Below are 22,827 nucleotides of genomic sequence, written 5' to 3'. Positions count from 1 at the left end.
TCAGGTGCAGGCAGCCCTCACACACCCTGGGCAGCCTGGGCGCCGGTCATGCTGTTAGAACCAGCCAGCAGATGAGAAGGCATGGCACCTGGGTGTGCAGCCCCAAGCCGAGCAGCATCTGCCAGAAGTGCCCATCAGCGGGCTTGGGCCGGGCCCTGCGGCTGGCCTCCGCGGTGTCTGTCGGCGTGCTGAATAACACCTGAATGGACTTTATCCCGAAGCCCGTGTGTGTGACTCCTGTGATGAGCTAACCAGGTGACTCATTGCTTACACTTCCTGAGTCCTCAGCCTTCTTGTTTTTTTTTTTTTTTTTTCCAGGAAGATCCCTATAAACGGGTCATAAAATATGCCACTTGTGGTGTGCCAAATGCCTCTGCAGGTACTTGACTCCATTCTGCACGTTCAGGTGGCTCCCAGGTGGCAGTCACCTCCCGCTGACTCCTCATTTAGTGGGGCTCCCTGGTGGCTGTGGCCTCTCTCCCTGACTCAGCTCTGGCCACAGGACAGACTTTGTTCTTTTGTTCATCCGTATACACCTTTACTCGCTCACTCCTGCCCCGGATGTTACTGAGCACCTACTAAGCCAGACGCTCTGCTCAGCCCAGGTGTGGAAACCTAACTGAGGCGCAGTCCCCACCTTCCAGAGCTTGGGAGAAACCAACCACAGGGAGTGAGCTAAAGGCGGTGAAAGAACAGATCCTGGGTGGTCAGTACAGAGTTGCTCAGCCCCTTTCACCGAGAAAACGCTGTGGCATCTGGTCTGTCATCAATAAGTAATAAGATACTTATTATACTCAGCACCATTGAGCATCTTCCAGGACAGGTACTCTCTAGATGTGAAACTCTGGGTGCCATTATTATAACCAAAAGTGCCTAATGACCACACATACTAATGCAAACATAATAATCCTAGTTTTTTGGTTACACCGTGGTTCAGTGAGAGATTTTTGTAGACTGGCCGTGGTGTGCCAAAATACCTTTCTTTTTAAGATACCTTTTGGGTAGCCCAGTGAAATAGGAACAAAGGTGAGGTACAGGAATAAAGGTGACGTGCAGGATGGGAACCTCTCCCAGGTGCACCTCACAATGCGCCTCACCTGGGTAAACACACATTTACATATCAATTTATGGATTACAGACTTCCTTTTCTCAGGCCTAGGAGGTGCCGTGTTACACACTGCAGGGGGACCCACAGCCAGGAGTTCTCAAATCCCGTGCAACACGAGAACCCAGGACTCGGTCTTCAGAGCCCCAGGGGCCAGTCCTACGTAGCGATTTCTATCTGCTTCCCCTTAAAGGAAGGGATTCTGCTTTGTAACTCACCCTACCTTCAAATGTAGGCCTGGCCTCCAGTCTCAGAAGCTTCGCTGGCTTCTGCATGAGCCGGTCAGATTTTGAAATTACCTCTGGAGCCAGTCATTATAAAAAGCCTGGTACTCAGAGGGGAAGAAAGGTAGCTTTCATAGTCACTGATGAGCTCACCAGGTATGGATGGAACTTTTCAAACAGGCCAAATTAAACAGCAGGCCTTGAGCTCGGGGCCTCACGGTGCTGCTGTGAGGAGCAGGGGGGAAGAGTATCAGATGTGTGAAGTCCAGGTGACAGGTAACCGGCTCCCTGCTGCTGAGTCACTGTGTGTGATGCGCTGTGGGAAGCGGTGTTGGCGGGGGAGGGGGCAAAGCCACGCCCCTCTCACCTGCCCGCAGCGGGGCCAGCAGCTTAACCCCAGCCTGTTCCCGCAGGACAGCCGTTGGCTGCTTCGAGTCCGTGGAAGTTGATATAAATCAGTGCAATTTCCGCCGCAGCAGTAATTAGCCCGCGGGAAGCTCGCTGGAACGGGTAGTTTGGGGAGAAATGGCGCTGAGAGAGGCTGGAGGGAGATGAGCATTTTTCCGCTCTCGCGGTGATTTGCGTGCATTTCAGTGTACGTTCAGTTCCAACTCACGACCATAAAAAAAACACAAAACCTTATTAATTAAATCACTAGGCAGAGGAAACCGACTTTGTTTCGCTGGAGGGCGTGGGATGCTGGTCTCCCTGCTTCGAGGGAGAGCTGGGAGGCCTGGCTCCCAGCTGGTGTCCTCAGTTTTCTGGCCTGTCTGGGGGAGACCTTTGGCCTCACCGACTTGTAGAACACTTCCCCTCAGGGCCTTATGGTTCTGTTCACTGTAATGAATCAGAGGCCTGCCCGAGTTCTGGGGAAGCATCTAATCCATGTACCCGAGCGGCAGCTGACAGATGACGTGTGATCCTTAGTTCCAGTTGCTTGGGACAGGATTGGCTCCTGAGAGGCCTCTGCACATGGGCAACTGGCCCAGGATTACAGGAAGCAGGATGATTTGGGGGGCAGTCTGTAGCCCAGTGAACTGGGCCCTCTGTTTTGATCATTTTGGTCTAGCATCTAGCACATGGTGTTCAAGACCCAAAAACAATTTGTGGAAAGAGGGAGGACATAACAGGAGGAAATTCCTTCTTGGAATTCCTTCCTTGGGACAGAATCCTACCTGCCCTCAGCTCAAGTCCTCTTCTCTGTAACTCACTCGTACTTCCACCAAGTACTTGGACGTGTCTTTAATGGGTTTCGAGCACAGAACAGGGCTGGCTCTTCTCCCGTGGCGGTGGTGTTCCCCGCTGAGAGGGCTCAGTTCCCACATGCCCCTTGAGCACCCGTGCCCTTCCCCTTCCTGGGGGGTATGCTTGGCAGGGGTCAGAGAGGTGATCCTGAGGCTTAGAGACACCCCCCTCCCCCAATCAGGCTTCTAGAAATCTAGACCTGACCCTGGTTTTCAGAATGCTGAGTTAGCATTTCCTTTACCTGTACAAGGAGGCTGATGGGTGGTTAGGTTGGTGGTGGGGGGGGCCCTCCTGGTAGGGGTGTGGTGAGCATGACTACATCAAGGTGCCCCCAAAACACAGAGACAGATGCCAAGGATAACTATTCTTACCTCATAGCTACCTTGAAGTTGAGTTTCACAGGAAAAGAGTATTGAAGTATTTAACCTTTATATTTAAGTGTGGAATGAAAAAGGTGGCTTCCCTTTATAGGAATTTGAAGTCTTAGAGGTCAGCTGGTGCTGTGGACTGCATGCAGGTTCGTGTCCCCAGCCCCCCACCCCCAAAGTTCATATGTTAAAAACCTAATCCTCAATGGGATGGTGATAGGAGATGGAGCTTTTGGGGGGTGATTAGGTTAAGAAAGTGGAGCCCTCCTGAATAGGTTTAGTGCCCTTAGAGAAGAGACCCCACAGAGCTCCCTCACTCCTTCCACCATGTGAGGAGGACATAGCAAGAAGGCACCGTCTTTGAACCAGGAAGCAGGTTCTCACCAGGCAGCGAATCTCCTGGTGCCTGGATCTTGGATTTCCCAGCTTCCAGAACTGTGAGCAATAAGTGTTTGTTATTAAGAATCTTCCTAGTCTATGGTATTTTGTTATAACAGCCCAAATGGCCTAAGCCACAGCCCTACCAAACTAATACAATAACTTTATTTCCAAGGGAAGCAGATTACAATGAAATCCCTCAGAGACTATTAAGTGTGTGTGTGTGTGTGTGTGATATGAACATGTGGCAGCAGCATTTCAGCGTCGTATGCACAGACATCCTTTGTCATCCTCTAAGTCATCTGGGGAAGGAATCAGATAAACTTGGAGAACTTCAAGTTCCAGGTCTGTTTCTAGCCTTAGAATGCTCAAAGGCCTCCCCAGCTGTTCTGTGTTCGGATGTGGCTTTCAAGAGGTGGGAGGGTGGTTGGAGCTGCTCCTGGATGTCTCTGAGCCTCTTGAAGAGCACTCTGAGTGCATGAGAAAACATCTCTTAACTGCCTACAGCAGATGCCATGCGCTGAAGACCACTGGCAAAGCAGGAATTAGAAAGAAGGATTCTGAGCCCAGAAGTAAACCCTCATGTATGTGATCAACTAATATTTGGTGAGCGAGCCAAGAACACCCAATGGGGAAAGGATAGTCTTCAACAAAGGTGTTTGGAAAACTGGATAAGCACATGCAGAAAAATGAAATTGGACTGCTATCTTCCACCACTCTCAAAAATTAACTCGAAATGGATCATAAGACCCAGAGCTAAAATTCCCAGAGGAAAACATAGGGGAGAAACTCCTTGACATCGGTCTTGGCAATAGTTTTTTGGGATATGCACAAATGAAAACAAAGCAAAACTCGACAAGTAGGACTGCATCAAACTAAAAACTTCTGCACAGCAAAGGAAACAGTTGACAATATGGAAAGACAACCAACAGAATGGGACAAGACGTTTGCAAACCATGCGTCTGATAAGGGGTTAATATCCACAATTTATAAAGGATTCATACAACTCAATGACCCAAAAAATCCCCTAAACAATCTCATTAAAAAATGGGCAGAGGAACTAAAGAGATGTTTTTCCAAAGAAGACATCCAAATGGTCAGCAGGTACACGAAAAGATGCCCAGTGTCATTCATCATCAGGGAAATGCAAATCAAAACCACAATGAGATATCAGCTCACACCTGTCAGAATGGCTAGTATCAAGAAGACAAGAGATAACAAGTGTTGGTGAGGATGTGGGGAAAAGGGAACCCTTGTGCACTGTTGGTGGGAATGTAAATTGGTTCAGCTACTGTGGCGGTTCCTCAAGAAAATTAAAAATACAGTATGATTCAGCAATTCCATTTCTGGGTATATACCCAAGAGAAATGAAGAGGATATTGAAGAGGTATACACAATCCCAGTATTTATTGTAACATTATTAACAATAGTCAAGATATGGAAACAAGCTATGTGCCTGTCAACAGATGAATTGGTAAAGAGCCCCCCTCCCCCCACACACAGAGTGGAATATTATTCTACATGAGAAAGAAGGAAATCCTGCCATTTTCGACAACATGGATGGACCTTGAGGACATTATGCTAGGTGAGATAAATCAGAGAAAGACACATACTATATAATATCACTTATTTGTGGAATATAAAAGGGCCAAACTCATGCAAACACAGTAAAAAGTTGGTTACCAGGGGTTGGGGGTGGGGTGGGGGAATAGGAGAGAGGTTATTTAAGGGTACAAACTTGCTACTAGCCCGTAAATGAGTCCTGGAGATCTAATAAGATGGTATAGTGAATATAGGCAACAATATTGTATTACATTTATCAAGCTTGCTAAGAGACTAGATCTTAATTGTTCCTACCACAAAAAAGAAATGATAATTATGTGACACCATAGAGGTGCTAAATACAACAGCAATCATATTACAATATATAAATGTATCAAATCAACATGTTGTATGCTTTAAACTTGCATAATATTACATGTCAAACGTATGTCAAATATATTTCAATAAAAAAGGAGCATTCTGTACACTTGGCATATAGCCCCCAAAGTATAGAAATCCAGGGCCCTCACTCTCCCCCTGAACTGTGACCCTGACAGTTCTCCAGGAGCTCAGCACCCCAGCCATCTCCCAGTCCCCAGAGATACTGCCCACCATGGTAGATTCACATGCTGTCCCTGCTCCAGCTTCTTGGGACCCTCAATATATAGGTCTTAGTCTGGTGACAGGAGCAGTGGGATGCAATCGTTCTGAGGTTGAAGAATTTCATTCACTGTACAACAAATGTTTGTTGTGCATCTGCCTTGTATAAGACAAGTGTGATACACTTTTATATTTATTCCATTGAGTCCATGTGATAATCCTGTGAGATAGTAATTCCCTTCACCATTTAAGAGATGAGGAAACCAAGGCGCAGAGGGGCAAAGAACACAGCAGGAGAGGGGCCAGGTGGCTCTGGAATATCCATCCTCTGACATCAAGGGTAGTTTGTATAGATCACCTAGCATGTTACTGCAGTGTTCAGGTGATCAAATATTTGCTTTGCTCCCTTTTTCCTTTGCAATCTGCATTGTAGACTGTGTCCCTGGGTCCTTGAGTGTAGAGCCTGTGGTTGGGAGGAGCTGGGAGACCGTAACCTGGGGTAGGGTTCCAGGGAGAGTGGCCAGGTTTAGCAAATAAAAATGCAAGACGCCCAGTTAGATTTGAATTGAATTTCAGATAAACAATGAACATTTTCATTTTAATATAACTATGTCCCATACAATTTTTAGGATATACTTATGCTAAAAAAGTATTCCCTTGTTTATTTAAAATTCAAATTTAACTCTAGTTCCCAGTGAAGCTTGCAGTTGATCTAATGTTGAAGAAGTCTCCATTTGCAGAGGCTGGGACTGGATTCAGCTTTGCTCTTGAGCTCTGTGGGCTCTCCAAGCTCTTTCTGAAATCAGCCTCACCATCTACACTCAAGGTTACAAACTGGCAACTTGGGCAAAATCTAACCCAGCCATGTTTTGTTTGGCTGGCATGATGTTGATTTTTTTTATGATTTATTTATTTATTTGAGGTGGACGGGGTGGGGGTGCCAGAGAGAGAGAGAGAGAGAATCTCAATAAGACTCCCGCTGAGCATGGATCACAATGTAGGGGTCCATCTCACAACCCTGAGATCATGACCTGAGCCAAAATCAAGAGTCAGAGGCTCAACCAACTGAGCCACCCAGGCGCTCTGGGCATGATGTTGACTTTTTAAAAGTTGGTCAATTTTGGGGCGCCTGGGTGGCTCAGATGGTTAAGCATCTGCCTTCGGCTCAGGTCATGATCCCAGACTCCTGGGATTGAGTCCCGCATCGGGCTCCCTGCTCAGCGGGGAGCCTGCGTCTCCCTCTGCCTCTCTCTCTCTCTGTCTCTTATGAATAAATAAATAAAATCTTAAAAAAAAAATTGGTCAATTTTTGAAAACCAGGAGTTTCTACATACAAATCTAAATGACATCCTTTTAAAATTTTATTTTAATTCCCGTGTAGTTAACATTCAGTGTTAGTTTCAGGTGTAGAGATTAGTGATTCAACAATTCCATACATCACCCTGTGCTCATCACAAGTGTGACTCCTTAATCCCCATCACCTCTTTCACCCAGCACCACCCCCTCCAGTAACCATCCATTTTTTCTCTATAGTTAAGAGTTTGTTTCTTGGTTTGACTCTCTTTTTTCCTCCTTTACTTGTTTTGTTTCTTAAATTCCTCATATGAGTGAAATCATATGGTATTTGTCTTTCTCAGACATACTTATTTCACTTAGCATTATGCTCTATCCATGTTGTTGCAAATGACAAGATTTCATTCTTTTTTATGGCTGAATAATACTCTGTTGTATATATATACCACATCTTCTTTATCCATTCATCTATTGATGGACACTTGGGCTGCTTCCATAATTTGGCTATTGTAAATAATGCTACTAAAAGCTCAGGGGTGCATGTATCCCTTTGAATTAGTGTTTTTGTATTTTTTGGGTAAATATCCAGTTGTGTGATTACTGGATTACAGAGTAGTTCTACTTTTAACTTTTTAAAAAAAATTTATTATTTATTTAAACAAAAGATTTTTATTTTTGAGTAATCTCTACACCCAACATGGGGCTCAAACTCACAACCCTGAGATCAAGAGTCGTATGCTCTACCCACTGAGCCAGCCAGGTGCCCACCCCCAACCCCACCTTTTTTTAAAGACAGGTGCCCCCTTGGGGTGCTTGCTTGGCTCATTCAGTTAAGTGTCCAACTCTTGATTTTGGCTCAGGTCATGATCTCAAAGTCATGAGATCGAGCCCTGCCTGGGATTCTGAGCTGAGTGTGGAGCCTGCTTAAGATTCTCTCTCTCCCTCTGCCCCCCAGCCCCTACCCCCACCCTCTCTCTTTCTCAAAAAAAAATTTAAAGGCAGGCACCCCCTATTTTTAACTTTTTGAGGAAACTCCGTACCATTTTCCACAGTGGCTCCACATCCTCACCAATACTTGTTGTTTCCTGTGTTTTTTATTTTAGCCATTCTGACAGGTGTAAGGTGATATCTCATTGTAGTTTTGATTTGCATTTCCCTGATGATCAGTGATGTTGAACATCTTTTCATGTGTCTCTTGGCCATCTGGATGTCTTCTTTGAACAAATATCTGTTCATTTCTTTGCCCATTTTTAATTGGATTATTTGTTTTCTGGATGTTGATTGGTATTAGTTCTTTATATATTTGGATACTAATCCTTTATTGAATATGTCATTTGCAGATATCTTCTCCCATTCAGTAGGTTGCCTTTTAGTTTTGTTGATTGTTTCCTTCACTGTGCAGAAGGTTTTCATTTTGATATAGTCCCAATAGCTTATTTTTGCTTTTATTTCCCTTGCCTCAGGAGACATACCTGGAAAAATGTTGCTATGGCTGATGTCAGAGAGGTTACTGCCTGTGGTCTCTTCTAGGATTTTCATGGTTTCAGGTTTTTAGGTCCTTAGTCCATTTTGAGTTTATTTTTTGTGTATGGTATAAAAAAGCAAGTGGTCCAGTTTTATTCTTTCGCATATAGCCGATCAGTTTTCCTAACACCTATTGTTGAAGAGACTGTCTTTTTCCCATTGCATATTCTTTCCTGTTTTGTCAGAGATTAATTGACCATATAATTGTGGGTTTATTTCTTGGTTTTCTATTCTGTACCGTTGATCTATGTGTCTGCTTTTGTCCCAGTACCATACTGTTTTGATCACTACAGCTTTGTAATATAACTTGAAGTCTGGAATTGTGCTACCTCCAGCTTTGCTTTTCTTTTTCAAAATTGCTTTGGCTATTCAGAGCCTTTAAAAATATGGAATGCTTCAGGCGCCTGGGTGGCTCAGTCATTAAGCGTCTGCCTTCGGCTCAGGTCATGATCCCAGGGTCCTGGGATCAAGTCCCACATCGGGCTCCCTGCTCAGCGGGAAGCCTGCTTCTCCCTCTCCCACTCCCCCTGCTTGTGTTCCCTCGCTCGCTGTCTCTCTCTGTCAAATAAATAAATAAAATCTTTAAAGAAAAAAAAATATGGAATGCTTCATGAATTTGCATGTCAACCTTGTGCAGGGGCCAAGCTAATCTTCTCTATATCATTGCAATTTTAGTGTATGTGCTGCTGAAGTGAGCACTAAATTTCTGACTTTTTTTCTTTTTATTTCAGTTTTTATTTAAGTTCAAGTTAGTTAACATATATGGAAAAATTGGTTTCAGGTATAGAATTTAGTGATTCATCACTTACATATAACACCCAGCACTCATCACAAGTGCCGTCCTTAACACCCATCACCCTTAGCACCCTTAACACCCATCAACCATTTAAGCCATGCCCCGAGCCCCCAAAAATCTAATCTGCCATGCTGAGCCCTTAAGACCACATGGCAGCAGTCATCTGCAGCCAGGCAGTAGCATCCCTCTTAGACAGAGCATGCACTCACCAGTTTGTCCCGTTCCCATTCCCATCCCTCCCTGTGGTTACATCCTGCGCACTTGATTCACTTCTACTTGTCCAGCCCCTGAAGGCATTGAGTTTTTGATTCCTGATCGACACTATGTGCCAAAAAATCTACTCTTCCGATGACAACAAAAATACCCAGAATTTTCATTGGACTGGCTCCACCCATTTCTTCCATTTTATTGCATCGCCCTTCCAGTCCCCTCCCTCAATGCACTGATGACCATACACTGGTTGCTGATTATCCCCCCACCAAGGAATGCCAGCCTGACCCCAGAAGGCCAGGCCGTGGGCATGGTTCCCTTCGAGATGTCTCCACAAACCTCCCCCTGACTCTTAGAATCCCTCTGTTGCATACACAGAATCACATTGCCATTTAGTTGAATTTCTTCATTGTACAGCTTAAGAAATGGAAAATGTGACATTCAAGAATTGCACGCAATGAAAACTGTGTAAAACTGTGACTAGAACTCAGGCAACAGGGACGTGGGAATTTCTCACCAAACCACGTGCTATTCGTGAGGCTCTTGCCTCAGTGCCCCTCACATCTCCACTGCAGGGCATCATGCCATATGCATAAGGAGCTCTGACTGACTGATTGATTGCTCACTCAGCGCTCCTGGCAAAACAGTTCTCACTCTGTTGAACAAATTATCTTTATGCATTGCAGTCTCTAGAGCTGAGATTAGGGGGAGCTCACTATAATCTTCAAATCATTTAGCAATGTCTTGGAACCACTGGACATGATACAAGGATCTAGGAAAAACATCCCCTGTTGGCATGTGGAAAGGAAGGCGGGGCGGGGAAGCAGGAACTCTGAGGCACTGTGCTAAGGATTTAAGTTTTATTTTTTACTGCCTGCAGCCAAATGTTGCTCACTGCCTGTTTTTATAAAGTTTTATTGGAACACAACCATACATTCACGCTACAATGGCAGGGTTGAGTGGTTGCAGCAGAAAGCGTATGGTCTGCTGATCCTAAAATATTTATTGTCTTGCTCTTTATAGAAAAAGTTTTCTGAAGCTTGATGTAAACCATTCATCAGCCCTCAAGGCTGAATATTACTTTATACTCGCTTAACCGAAGGGGAGCTGGTACTCAGAGAGGGTAATGTCGCTTGTCCATCCTGCCACCCAAAGCGTGGTGGGATGGAACTCAGGTATTTGATTCTAAAACCCATCGTCGTTTGACCACATGCCCACAGGATAAAGTCCAAATTCCTAGCAGGGATCAAACCCATTTGTCCAACTTCTCCCTCCCGTGCACCCGTCAGGCCAGCAACTTTGAACTCCCTGCTGGCTTCCAAACACGCCGTGCAACTTTCTGCATCCGCATCTTTGCAAACGATACTTCCTTTTCACCAAATCCCCGACGTCTTTCTCTATATGTGAAATCCCTTCATGACGCATCGCAAATCTTACCTCCTCCATGGAACCTGCTCTTTGTCAGACAATTAATGAGAACAAGAGCCAACATTATTAGTATTTTCTTTGAGCCGTGAACTAGGCTGGCCACTCTGCTCTATGTTCTATGTAATCTTTTTATGACAACCCTATGAGGTAGGCACTGATAATCTCACTTTCAAGGGGCACACACAGGTTGAGAGAGGTTAAGTAACTTGGCCAGCGTCCCAGAACTAGGGAGGTTTGGACCCGGGATTTGGCCCAGGTCTGTCTGATGTTCAAGTTCAGCTGTTACGACCACGCTCTAGGCAGCATTGTTGTCTGCTCTTGCAGTTTCTCCTACAGACTTGGCTTTATAGCATTTGCTCAGTCTGTTGGGACGGTGCCTGTCTCCTGGAGGCTGGGAGACACATCCCTTTATGACTATAACCTGGCCCATGGAGGTGACTCAGTCACTGTTTGTGGGAGAATGCCGGCACCTTGTCTTCACCGTGCCAATCCTGAACCTCAGTTTATTGTTCTATCCATATTATTTCAACAGCATTTAGCAATTTGGGGAAACAAGGTTTCCCCCAATTCCTTTCTGTTGGTGCCACCACCTCTCTGCCTCTGAGTGGACTGCGTGCAGTTGACCACCCAGGCCCATTCCTGGCTTGGCTCTGAGCTTAGATTTCACTTTGGTTGCTTGGTGTGCATTTATTAGTGTTTAAAAAAGGTTCTTGTTTCATCCATAATTAAGTCATAGTTCATAGCTGTGAATAAAAGAGGGGTTAAAAGTAGCAACCAAAAATGACTCTTTTTTCCCCCCATAGCCTGCCTTCCTCTAGAAAAATGCCCCAATTCTGAGCAGCGATGTGAATCCACACACCCATGTGGGCTTGCTCAGACTCAAAGAAGGGAAATGTGTTGAACTATCATTACTCACTGATAAATAATAACAGCAGCAACATCAACAATAACATCCTGACTGCGGTCAGTTGGCACACTTCATGGTGCCTTTTATGCAGTGGCAGCCGGGGTGTAGACAGGGCACAGACCCCGCCCTCTCGGGGCCCCTAGCCCGCTACAGCCCACTGTGATCGGGGATCTCGGAAGAGGGGCCTCTGCCAGCCCGTGAGGTGGGAGGCGCAGGGAAGGCCTGGGAGAGGGGCAATGGGAGGCGGCAGCGTGGGGCATCTGGCATCAGCTGGAGCTTGGTGCAGCGCTCAGACAGCTCTTGCTTTGTCTGGGATAAGTGACAACAGAGAGAGGAGGATTCAAATGCAGGTCCCCTCAGCAGGCTCTGAGTTCAGAGCAATGGTGGAGTGGGGGTTGTCTCTGGGGTGCACTCCCCGACTCCCAGGTCCCTACTGTAGGGATCTGAAGACCACGGAGAGGTGGGATGGTGCCTGGCAGCCCTCCCCAGCCCGTCTCCACCCCTCTCACATCCCTTCTCTGACACCCACATCACTGCCTTGTCAGGGAAGATCATTCTTTCCTGGGACCACACAAACGAACGGTGTAAAGAATCCACTGGCTTCTGTTGCCTTGCCTTTTAACAGAGGTTCCAAACAACAGTTACCCAGGGGATGTGTCTGAGCCGAACTGTGGAAGGGTATGGAATTATCTACCAGCTTGACAAGCGATCCATCCCATCAGGATTTCTGGAGGAGAACGGGCCGGGTGCTGCCCTAGCCGTCTCAACTGGGCTTTGCCTGCCCGAGTCTCCTCCAGGATGCTAGAAGGAACTGGAAGGTCCACTGTAAAGTCAGCGTCTCAGCCGCAGGTGCCGGGAGAGCTGCATGGCTGTCAGCATGGCTCCCATCAACACCAGCCCTGGAATGACCCTGGGAGGAGCCAGGGGGCTTCTCCTCTTGTTTTCTTGGTTTGTGGCTCTTGGTTTGTGGCTACTTTGCCATGAAACCAGAGGCAAGGGGCGTTCAGCCTGGGTGGTGGCACCTCTGCCCCATCTCCCACACAGGGTGGAGGAGGGCGCATGGCTTCATGCACGCAGCCATGTTTTGAAGGGTTTCTAAGAGCCCTAAGTGCATGCTATATAGATCCATTGCCTCATGTTCTAGGAGGATGGAAAGGGATGCAATGACCGGGGTCTGGGCTGGGTCCCAGCTGATGCGTAATCCTGTCTCTGGCATCTCTCTGTGGGTTTCCCCTTGGTTTTGAGCGGCGGGGTTGGGGGTTTGCTAAGTGTTTCTTGTTCAGTATTCCTGGTCCCCATGATAACAGAGGCTGTGAATTATGGACACAGCAGCAAATGTTTTTAATCTCCCATGAAACAAAACCAGTGTGTTTTTTGCACCAGGGGCCGAGGGCGAGGGAACAAGCAGACAGCTGCTCTGATATGGCTAACTCAGGCTGACGTCAATGAGAGTCGGTCCAGGCCAAGGACTCCACTCAGGAAGCTTCAAAGTGATACCGAAAACAAATTTGCATTTTTTCCTTTCACGGGAACTCAGCTACTCTCAGTTCCACCGAGATGTTTTCACCAGCCTCTGCAACTGGCTAGTTATGTTGAATAAACAGGGCTTGCAGGGTAATGGGAATGCAGCATGAGTTTTTGCTTTATACTTCCCCTTTAAAATTTATGCAGCGGGATTAATGTTCCCTGGCCCTGGATGAAAACACTGGCAGGCGCTGACTTTTCTGCTCCTCTTAGGAAATAGTCTGTCCTAAGGTCGCTTGAAATGGAAAACAGTCTCAATTTGGAATTTGAACGTCTAGGCCAAGATATTAGTCAAAACTGTAAACTTTGACATCTCATTCTTCTCCCCGCTCCAGCCTCACTTGTTTAGGGCTGGAAGCCTGCGTGGGAAAGGGGGCTTCTCTGCTGGACTCCTGCACCCCACTCCTGCTGCCCCCTCTCCCCCCAGGGTGGAAGCTAGGGTGGAGGGAGGAGTAGAAAAGAGAAGGCAGATCTCACTTGAGTGGGGGAGTGGGAGGGGGCTGGCTGAGGCTCTGAGCTGACTCTTCTCCTGGTGGGGCTCTTCTGAGGGCCTGCGCTTCCTGCTAGGTGGAGGCGTCGCTCTTCTGGGTGGTCACTTGCGACTTTTCCCTCCATCCCTGGGGTTTACCTCCAGCTCCTTGCTGCTGGGGTCTCTGGTCCTCCAGACAGCCCCGAGGAGGCACCATACTGGCTCCCTCCCCGTGGGGCCTACATTTGGCTCCAACCTTCACGCATCACTTGCCCTGACAAACTCTGGAATGGAAGGTGACCCCAACCCAGGGGCTTGCTGCAAGAGTCACCTGCAGATTCATTCCCCGTGGTTGCTAGAACACATCACCACAAAACTTGATGGCTTAAAGGAAAAGAAATGGACTCTCCCCCAGTGCTGAGGACAGAAGTCTGAAGTCAGTTTTACTGGGCTGAAGTCAGGTGTCAGGAAGGCTGAGCTCCCTCTGGAGGCTCGCAGGGAGGGTTTGCTCTTTGCCTCTTCTGGCTTCTGGGGGCTGCTGCATTCCTTGGCTTGTGGTCCCATCAGTCTGGTCTCTGCCTCTCTGGTCACATCGCCTTCTCCTCCGTATGTGTCTGGATTCCCTGGCTGGGAAAGGGCCCCAGCCTTGCCTGCCCTCAGCTACAGGGAGTCGCATGGTAAACTCTCTATGTAGCTGTGTGGAAACCCCCCCCCCCAACATGTGTGGGGTGGGCGGCAGGCCCCTACCTGACCTTCAAGAAGCATGGCTTTCTTCAAAGATACTCCTCTCGGCAAACCCCCTCTTCAAAGTCCTGTCTCTCAACAAGCTGATTTGTTTAGACTCTCTGGGCAGTGGGAAGAGACAAGGTTGTGGATCTTAACCATTTCCTGTGAACACTTCTTCTTGCTTTGCAGTTTCACAGTGGAAGCAGTGTGGCCCCCTGAGGGCCATTTTTGCACATTCGGTTACATTGGTGATGGAATTGTTAGTGGCTGATGGTGCCAGGGGCTGTTCCCTTCAAGTTCGTGCTCTCTGTGGCCTGCAGAGGTTGCCTTGGCCTCAGATGCCTCCATCCGTGGAGAGCGTGGAGCTCCTTCTGTGAATTCACACCATGGTGCGTGGTGCTGCCTGGGGTTCTCTCTGCACCCTTCCCCACAGTGCTGACTGTGTCCCATCCTGACATGGTCAGAGGACTGCCGGAGGGAGGCTCCGAGAAGCAGGTGCTGCAGCACAACAGTGGAACTCTAGTGACAAATGATGCAGACCCACTTTTGGGTTTCCAACTTGCAGCTGGGGGTGCTGATCTAGAAATTTCCTATTCTGTGGGTTAGCAGATTGTCATTTGATAAGGGCTCAATGTTTGTGCGAACTAAGCTGAGATGGACTCCCTGGTCTGGAAGGAAAATGTACTCCTCGGCTCTCAGAGTGTGGGTCCAGCTTTTAGGGGGAAAAATGGAACAGATTTGTTTGGAAGGTTCTGGAATGTTCAGGTAATAAATCCTCTTATCTCCTTCTTTCACCTTAGCAGTGAAGACAAGTGGCCTGTCTCTTGACTGCTAGACTAGGGAATGAAAAATCAGAGCTGGGCTAAATTCCTAGAGACTTGGGCATGCCGGTTAACAGGAAACCCATTTGTTCACTCACAGAGTTACCTGTGAAAACTGTAGTTTATAGAAGAAGAAACTGACAAATATCAGTAAAGCCATTGTTCAAAATGACTAAGTCCTCAAAGGCCAAGATTGCTCAGAGATCTGTCAGCATGCCTTGACTTTTTTTGTTAAGATTTTATTTTATTCTTATTTTTATTATTTTTTTAAAGATTTTATTTATTTATTTGACAGAGAGAGACAGAGCAAGAGAGGGAACACAAGCAGGGGGAGTGGGAGAGGGAGAAGCAGGCTTCCCCGCAGAGCAGGGAGCCCGATGCAGGGCTCAATCCCAGGACCCTGGGATCATGACCTGAGCCGAAGGCAGACGCTTAACGACTGAGCCACCCAGGAGCCCCTATTTTATTTTTTAATGTAATCTCTACACCCAACATGGGGCTCGGACCCACAACCCGGAGATCAAGAGTCACATGCTCTACCAACTAAGCCAGCCGGGCGCTCCTTGACTTTTTTTCTTTACTGAAACATACCCCACCTCTCTCCTCTTACCACTGCAAACCACCCCCCCATCAGTGATTTGATAGAAAATTCGAGTCTTCTCCTGTTCTCTCCCAACTCACCTTAGTCCTGATTCTCAGAGGCCAAAATGTCATTGGCTCGGGTGGCTCAGGGGTCTGTTCTGAGTGGGCACACCTCAGATAATTTTCGGGGAAACTGGGGAAGATTTGGGGACCGGCTCGCAGCCAGGTTTCCTCTAGTGTGATAAACCTGAAATCTGTTACCTGGGGCCTCCGTTTGCCAGGACAGCCATAGAACACCACAGACTTGGGCGGGGGGGCTTACGTCACAGAAAATAGTTTTCTCACAGTTCTGGAGGCTGGAAGTCTGAGATCAAGGTGTCAGCAGAGTTGGCTCCTCCTGAGGCCTCTCTCCCGGCCTTGCCGATGGCCATCTTCCCTGGGGGTCTTCCTGTGGTCATCCGTCTGTGTGCCTGTGTCCTAATTGCCTCTTCTCATAAGGACACCACTCACAGTGGATTAGGGTCCACCCACGTGACCTCGTTTTACCTCACCCCTGTCTTCAAAGAGTCTATCTCCAGATATAGTCCCCTTCTGAGGTACTGGGGGTTGGGACTTCAACACATGAATTTGGGGGCCACGGTTCAGCTCATAGCACTCGGGAGCCCCTGGTCTGAACTCAGCTGTTCTGGACCGGACTGGATTGGAATGCCATGGGAAGCAGTGGGTCTGCCCACTTTCCTCCTCACAGCCCTGTTTCCACTCACGGTGTGATTCCACAGCCTTTTCTTCCCTCTAATTGTCCTGCTGCAGCCTCCAGGCTGTTTCCCATAGCAGCCAGACGTCAGGCACTGGACTCTCCTTTTCTGCTCCTTTCGGACACACCTTTTCCTTCCCAGCAAAGAGGGAATCTCTTCAAGTCCTGTCAGTGGTCGCAGTTGAGTGAAACATGAACACAAGGGCTGGCCTAGGGGGCAGGGAGCCACCAAAGGGCATTGGGCAGGGGAGTGAGAAGGCAAGTTGGGGCGTTATTTTTAGGGCAAGCATACGATACACCGCCTTCTCCCCTTTGCTTCCCCTGCACTCGTGTAGCCTCCTGGTCCCAGCAGGCAGGCAGGCCTGCTTTGACTCATGTCTCTGCCATTTACTAGATATGTGGCCTTGGCCAAGTGACTTAATCTTCTTGGGACTTGGTTTCATCATCTATAAATGGGGATAGTAATGTTGGCCTCACAGTGTTGTTGGGGGGGGATTACTTAAAATGGTGTTGGGGCTGAAATGTGTCCCCAAATTCCTATGCTGAGGTCCTAACTCCCAGTTCCTCAGAATGTGGCTGTTTTTGAAGACAGAGTCTTTAAAGAGGTGATTAAGTTAAAACGAAGTCATGAGCGTGGACCCTAATCCACCATGACACCATGACTGGTGTCCTTATAAGAAGGGGCAGTTAGGACACAGACAGACACACAGAGGGATGACCTTGTGAGGACACAGCAGGGGAGAAGACAGCCATCTACAAGCCAAGGAGAGAGGCTTCAGAAGGAGCCAACCCTGCTGACACCTTGGTCTCAGACTTCCAGCCTCCAGAACTGTGAGAAAATAAATTTCTGTTGTTTAAGCGCACCTCCCCCCCTCCCCGGGCTGTGGTACTTTGGCCTTTGCCCTGGCAAACTAAGTCACCAGGTTTCAAGCTGATGACACTGGAGAAACCCTGGCTGTGAGCCTGTCCCTAAATCTTCATCAGGTCCCCCCCGGGATTATCAGAATAAGAGAGACGTGCCCACTCAGAACAGATCCCCATCTGAGCCAACAACATCATGGCCTCTGAGAATCAGAAATAAGGTGATTTGGGACCCCTGGATCTCAGACTTCCAGTCTCCAGGACTGTAAGAAAGTAAATTTCTGTTGTCTCACACCCCCCCACTCCCCCCCACTTGCCCTGTGTGTGGTACTTTGTTAGCAAACTAATACGTTTGGTATATAAACTGTTTTCTTCTTTTTCTTCTGCCCTCTTGCCCCTCACCACCCCCAGCTAGAGTAGTCTTGGACTAGCCCTGTGCAATTTGCAAAATCAAGACAGGATACACATGCAAAAGGCTAAATATAGAACGGGACCCACAGAACAAGGGAGAACAAAAGACTATGTTAGAAAAGCATCTGGCACCTAAAACAAAAAAGTACCTTAAAAATCACCTAAAAGTTGGCACCTTAAAAAAAGGTGAAAGGTGACTCTCAGTTCATGGTCCCTTTCTTAGGTTTTTCAGGGGTTCCCTGCTGAGCCCCTCTTCCCCACAGTTGTTGTGACCTGGGGAATCATCTGGAGCTTTCGTGGTCACTTGGAACCTTTGCTCAGGCTCTGTGCCCTAACTTGGGGAAAATCGACAGCTTTGCAATATTGTCTTCCAATCCAGGAACATGGCGTCTCTCTTCCTTTGCTTTAAGATCTTTCAAGAAAGGCTTATCATTTTCTTTCATGAAGACTCTCACATCTTTTGTGATTTTGTACTTCTGAGTGTTTTAATTTTTTGTGCTTTTGGTATTTTTAAAGCCTACATTTTGTTTTCAATGCTGGTGTACAAAAAGGCAACTGATTTTTATATTTAGATTTTGTGTCCAGCAATCTTGTTATGCTCTTATTAACTCTAAGAATTTATATGTAGATGATTTAGGAAGATTACTCTGTAGAAACCATATCATCATTTCATTTCTTTTTCTGGCCATACTGTGTTGTCTACAATTTCCAGTATTGGGCATCCTTGTCCTATTCCCAGTTGTAGAGGGAAAGCCTTCAGCATTTCAACGTCTCATGTTTGCAGTAGGCTTTTTTTGGCAACTATCCTTTATCATATATATTTTTTTAAGATTTTATTTATTTATTTGACAGAGAGAGAAACAGCGAAGAGGGAGCACAAGCAGGGGGAGTGGGAGAGGGAGAAGCAGGCTTCCGGCTGAGCAGGGAGCCTGATTCCGGGCTCGATCCCAGGACCCTGGGATCATGATCAGAGCTGAAGGCAGATGCTTAAGGACTGAGCCACCCAGGCACCCCTATCCTTTGTCATGTTAAAGAAATTCCTTTCTATTCCTAGTTTGCTGAGAACTTTCCAATTTTTAAATCATGAACACATACTGAATTTTCGCAAATACTTTTTCTATGCCCACAGGGATAACCAAGACCTTTCCTCCTTTAATTTGCTGATATGAACTACATTACTTTGTTTTCTAAGGTTAAGTCAACTTGCATTTTTAATTTAAATCCATCTTGGTTATTATACATTAGTATTTTCATACATTGTTAGATTTAATTTGCTAGTTTTTAAAAAGAGATTGTAAATGTAAATTCATGATTAAGTTTGGGCTGTGATTTGGAGATTTCCCATTTGCCTTTCCAGATGTGGTCTCTCCCTTGTCCTACTATGCTCACTGCCAAGGGGGAGCTGGCCGGTATGTTGGTATGAATTTCTTCAATGAACTCTCTGGTTCACAGTTGGGCTGGGCCAGTGGGAGCCCTGGCAGGAGACTGGAGGGAGGGAGGAAAGTGAGGTCACCCCAGGCTGGTTGTATCCTTTGATGGAAGGTCACTGGTCCTCCCAAAGTGGTCCATTCTATCCTTGTGGGTTCTGGTAACTTCTCTCTTCCCTAGTTCCTATCCCATGTATAGGATCCTTTGTTATTCCCTTTCAACCATAAATTGTAAACAAATCCTCCTCAAATTATCTTATTTCCTGCTGGGACTTTTACTAATGCAGCCTATAACTTTCCTTTCTTGTAATATTCTTGCTTTTTATAATCAAGAGTATGATAGCTTCACAAAAGGAGTTAGGACTGTTTCTTCTTTACGTTCTGGAATAGTATTGGCTCCTTGGTAGAACAAGTTAAAGCTTTGGTAGAACTTGCTGGTAAAACCATCTGGGTCTAGTGTTTTCATTGTGATAAGAGTTTTGCCTACTGACTTCAGTTTCATTAGTGGTTGTTAGACTATTAACGCCGCCTTCTCTCTCTCTTTCTTTCCTTCTTGCCTGGAGTTAGTTTTGGTAAGTTGAAATGCATTCATTTACAAAGTTACTGGCATTTATTTTTTACACTATTGTCTCACTAACCTTTTTTCTCTGTATTATATTTAAGTCACTTTTAAAAAAATTAATGCACTTTATTTTTTAGGGCAGTTTCACGTTCCTAGCAAAATTGAGCAGAAAGCACAGAGCGTTCCCATATACCTGCTGTCCCCACAAACGCATAGCCTCCCCCACCATCAACACTCCCCACCACAGTGGTACATTTGCTATCACTGATGAACCTACATTGATATAATTTTCACCCAAAGTCTGTAGTTTATATCAGGGTTCACTCTTGGTTCTGTACATTCTGTGGGTTTTGACAAATGTATAATGACATGTATCCACTGTTATACTACCATATGGAGTATTTTCATTGCCTTCAAAATTCTCTGTGCTCTGCCTATCAGTCCTCCTATTCCTAAGCACTAGTAATATAATCACTTTTCATTCTTAATCATTTTTATTTGTATTCTTCTTTTTTCTTGATTAATCTTGTCCTAAGTTTGGCAATTTTACTAGTCTTTGTAAGACCTAACTATCAGTTTTTAAAATCCTATTGTATATATGTTTCCTATTTCATTAACTTCTCTTTATTTTCTTTTAATTTCTTAGGTTTTTTTTTTCTTAATCTTTTTTCCTAAGTTGAAAACTTAACTTGTTAGATTTCTGCTTTTATTCTTTTCTAGTGTAAGTATTTAAGGCTGTACCTTTCTATTTAAGTGGCACTGTGGCTGTATCCCACAAGGTTCTATATATGGCGTTTATGTCCTAGTCTGATTGGAAATACCTTTGGATTTCTTTTTTGACCCACGAGCTCTTTGGAAGTGCATTTCTTAATTTCTAAACATTTTAAGTTTTCCATTTTATTTTTTATTATTTTTTAAAAGATTTATTTATTTTAGAGAGAGAGTGTGCACGAGTGGGGGAGGGGCAGAGGGAGCGGGAGAGAGAACCTCAAGCAGACTCCCTCTTGAGTGCAGAGCCCCACTTGGGGCTCGATCCCACAACCCTGAGATCATGACCTGAGCTGAAATCAAGAGTTGGCTGCTCAACTGACTGAGCCGCCTAGGTGCCCCTCCATTTATTTTTTTTTTTATTATGGATTTCTGACTTGATTGCATTATAGTTAAAATATATGGTTTGTAAAATAGCAATCTCTTGAAATTTGTTGACTGGCTCTATGGCTGAGTACATGGTTGATTTTCATAAATGTTTGTATGTGCTTGAAAAAAATGTATAATATGTAGTTGTTAGGGGTTTTCTGTATAGATGCCTTAGATCAAGCTTGTCAATTGTGATGTGAAAATATGCTATATGTTTTCTGATTTTTCATTTGTTCATTCTATGACAGGATACACTAAAATCTCCCATGATGGTCGTTTTGTCTCTCTCTCTCTCTTTTGGGTGGGGCAAGGGGGGAGGGGCAGAGGGAGAGAGAATCTTAAGCAAGCTCCCTGCTAAGTGTGGAGCCCGATGTGGGGCTGGATCTCATGACCCTGAGATCATGACCTGAGCTGTAATCAAGAGTCCCATGCTTAACCGACTGAGCAACCCAGGCGCCACTTGTTTTGTCTCTTGTAGTTCATTCTATTTTTCTTTTATGTACTTTGAATCTATGTTATTAGGTAGGTACAAGTTCAGAATTACACCTTTTATCATTATGCACTGACACTTTCTATCTCTAGCAATTTTTTTTACCTTAAGGCCTATTTTAATTTATATTAATTACTAATATAGTAATACATAAGCTTTCTTTTTTTACAGGCATGCTTGGAATATTGCTTTTTATCTTTCTGTTTTCAACCCTTTCTGTATTCTTATATTTTAGTTTTATCTCATAAACGTCATAAGGCTGGATTCAGTTGACAATCTTTGTCTCTTTACTGGAGCATTTAGTCTCTTTGCATTTTTTGGTAATTAACTTATAGGTGTTGGATTTATTTTTACCATCTTTGTGATTCCTGTTTGTCCTGCATTTTAAAAAATTTTTCCATCTTTCTTGCCTTTTCTGGATTGAATGAATATTTTTTCTTATTCCATTTAACTCCTTCTACAGACGTGGACGTTATATTTCTTAATTCTTTTTTTTTTTTTACTAGTTTCAGAGGTAGAGTTTAGTGATTCATCAGTTACAGATAACACCCAGTGCTCATTACGTCAAGTGCCCTCCTTAATGCCCATCACCTAATTATCGCTTCCCCCCACATGTCCCCCTCCAGCAACCCTGTTTGTTTCCTAGAGTTTAGAGTCTCTTCTGATTTGTCTCCCTCTCAATTTCATCTTGTTTTATTTTTCCTTTCCTTCTCCTATGTTCATCTGTTTTGCTTCTTAAATTTCACTATTATTTCTATTATTTTAGTAATTAACCTTGAAATTTTAAAATGTAAAATTGACTACTACCTTTACCCTCATCCTGGGTAATGCAAAGACCTTTAAACACCTGAACTCCCATCACTGTCTCCTGATGTATGTGCTATTACTGATGTGTATTCTACTTCTGACTTGTTTTATTTTAACTGCACAAATTGAACATAATTATTATTGTTTAATACCATCAATTTTTATTCAGATTTATCCACATATTTACCATTTTGTCTGCTCATCATTCCTTCTTGTATTCAGATCTTCCTCTTCTGGGTCATTTTACTATTTTCTGAAATAAGCAAAGGTGTCCTTGGTGGCAAACTCTCCCAGTCTGGGTTGTCTAAAAATGCCTTTTATCCATCTCCTTAAAAAATAATTCCCATTTTCCTTGGGCACAGAAACAGCAGTGGGCTAAATTTCTTTTACTCCATCGAGAGAGGACTGGCATTTAGAAATAAGTGCACTTGATTACTTGGGGTTTTCTTGGACAGTGTTTAAATGTCTATTTCCTACACATCTCATAAATACATATTTTCCTCAATTTTTTCTCATGCAGTAATGGGAACACCGATTGAAAAATATTTTTTTCAGAAATTCTGAACTTTTTTCACAGTTCTTGCAAAAATGCAATGCTGCATTTTATGCAGTTAAATTTTTTTAGATCTCATTTAT

At 45.3% G+C, this 22,827-nt stretch overlaps 1 protein-coding gene and 1 non-coding gene across 2 annotated transcripts in view; one reads left to right on the top strand and one right to left on the bottom strand.

Annotated features, from left to right (window-relative positions):
* Window positions 1-22,827, top strand: part of TOMM20 (translocase of outer mitochondrial membrane 20) — a 126,711-nt gene that overhangs the window by 63,293 nt on the left and 40,591 nt on the right. The window lies entirely within an intron of this gene.
* Window positions 8,872-8,978, bottom strand: LOC118013030. Its single transcript, XR_004679904.1, has one exon. It is a non-coding gene; the product is annotated as a U6 spliceosomal RNA (small nuclear RNA).

Source organism: Mirounga leonina, unplaced genomic scaffold (genome assembly GCF_011800145.1).
Source record: "Mirounga leonina isolate KUSES-001 unplaced genomic scaffold, KU_Mleo_1.0 Mir_152, whole genome shotgun sequence".
In the NCBI taxonomy this organism is placed as follows: Eukaryota; Metazoa; Chordata; class Mammalia; order Carnivora; family Phocidae; genus Mirounga; species Mirounga leonina.
This window is presented reverse-complemented; position numbering and strand designations above follow the sequence as displayed.